Below are 2,498 nucleotides of genomic sequence, written 5' to 3' on the forward strand. Positions count from 1 at the left end.
GGGCTCTCAATCTGTGGGATCTGACCCTATCTCCAGGTAGATAGTGTCAGAAACAAACTAGAGGACACCCAGCTGTTGAGAGCTGCAGAATTGATTGCTTGCTTATTGGTGGAGAGAAATCTCCACATGTTTGGTCACAGAAGTCTTCTGTGTTAGTGGTTGTTGAGCGAGAAAATAGAAAACAACACTTTAAGTATGTTTTTCCACTTTCAGGGGCCCAGAAAAAACAACCCTCACAGGGCCCCCAACAATTATGGTCACACTCTCAGACTTCTGAAGACAGGAAAATCACCTGAAGGTCTGGCAAAAAATGGAAATTGCCCGAAATTATGGTCCCTTAGGTCTCTATCTTTAATTACACGTTTCCCTATGAAGAATCTAAAACAAACACAAAAATAGACTAAAATGATGAATAGTCATTCAGCCTCTCGGGGACAACTGGAAGACCAACTGCAGGAAGGGCCAGTCGGCGCAGTGGGCTAGGTTGTCTTACACCAGGGTTTTTTAAACCTCGACACTACTGACATTTGGGGCTGGATAATTCTTTGTGTGGGGGGCTGTCCTGGACATTGTAGGGTGTTTGGCAGCATCCTTGACCCACTAGATACCAGGAGCACCCCCACCCCCAGTCATGACAATCAAAGATGTCTCCAGACATTGTCAGTTGTCCCCTGGAGCACAATCACTCTTGGTCAAGAACTCATTACCATAGATGATACTCTAAGAACCAGTCATATTATATTTTCACTGACTCAGGCTGTTTCCAGTGGCCTAGCCGTCTGCTCTGTTGCTTGGAAAACCAGATCGGCAAATTAAATACACCCCTTTTTAGGACATAAACTATGAAAACAAATTGTGGTTGATGATTTAACATATTGGGCCCATAGTTAGGGCCCTTTCTCTGATGAGACTGACTAGAGTCAAGCTGCTGACTGAGCCTGTACTGTCCAAATAGCCCCTGGATGTATTCTCATACTGAACATGGCACTGCAGCCACCCGCCATGTATTGGCTGCAAAGTAAAGGACCTGTTTCTGGTGCAGAAGCCTTCACTACATGCCAGACTCGTGACTTCTGCCAAAGGTTGGCTCCTGTTTATCTCACAGAGCAGGAAGCCTGTCCGTAGCTCAGGTTGGACATTCATCAGTGTCACAGCCACAGCAACTTTGATGAGGGAAGGCCATTCTGTTGAGCTCATGCATAGACTCCATCGTCTGCCGTACAGCTGTGCCATCTCGTACATGGCCTCTTCCACGTGCACTATTCCCACTTGTCAATGGGTCCAATTGAGCTTTGGCATCACCATCCAGTTACATTTGTGAAAACCTTTCAGTCATCTGGACTTTGCATAGACCAGGCATGTGGGTTACATGAAGATGTGGTGGGAATCACCACCTGGGCCATCTCTGAAGCTCTCAGTGATGGCACCAAAGGATAGGGATTCCCCCAGGAATAAAGAATCATTTTTTATTTTAGTATCTGGGTGGTGGAGGCAGGAAGGCAGTAGCTCCAGGAGCTTTCACTTGGCCTGTCCCACCATAGCAGCCCTTATTCTTTGGGTCAGGGAAGAAATGTGGGGACTTGGCTAGCTGCAAAGCGTATTTGGTGTGACTGGGGAAACAACCAGAAGATGAGGAAGATGAGTTCGGTCCTGCCTGACCCACTGTGAGATGGACTCTGGCCAAAACTCTATCGACTGACCTCCTTAAGTCCCTCAACCCCCACAGTGGACCATGGGGCACTTTGGCTCTCCAGGGATTAGGGTCAGATAAGAGCCAGTGTCCACAATGTGGCCTCTCTAGTAGAATGAGCACAGGCTTTGAAAAAGATCAGAATCTGATTCCTGCCCTTAATTTTTTCCAGCTGTTTTTTTGTGGGAGGGGAGTGCCTTTAAGCTCCCTGAGCCTGTTTGCTCATCTGTAAAATGGAGATAAAACTATTCATCTCACAGTTGTGAGGACACGGTAAGGTTATACACATCAAGCATTACACAGCCTAACAACCATCAGGACTATTTGCTGCTTCTTTTGGACAGAGAATACAAACCTCATCATTACCATTACTTCATCAATATTTTAATAACTTACATTCCATAACATTCTTGATTTTTCTACTTTACTTTCAAATGTTTTACATCATTTAGTTATTCATGATATTTCCTGGAAGAAGGTTGAGATTTTGGATACCAAGTTTCAGAGAATACAAACGACTTGCCCTTTATTTTCAAATAATGAGCTATACAAATTATGTTATATTTTAAACCTGTATATGTAGCCCTTACCCTAGTATTTAATTTAGCAAATTGTTATATTTAAATGTTGGTGAGGGTATAGGAAATTGTGCTCCAGTCATAGCTAGTAGCAGTGTAAATTGGGAAAGCATTTCTGGAGAGCAACATAGCAAGACTTGATAAGACCTAGAAAAATATCAGTATCTTTAAACCAGCAATTCACAGTCTAGAAAATCATCACAAGGCCAGGTGCAGTGGCTCATGCCTGT

This window comes from Propithecus coquereli, unplaced genomic scaffold, assembly GCF_000956105.1.
Source record: "Propithecus coquereli isolate 6110/MARCELLA unplaced genomic scaffold, Pcoq_1.0 Scaffold519, whole genome shotgun sequence".
Classification (NCBI taxonomy): domain Eukaryota; kingdom Metazoa; phylum Chordata; class Mammalia; order Primates; family Indriidae; genus Propithecus; species Propithecus coquereli.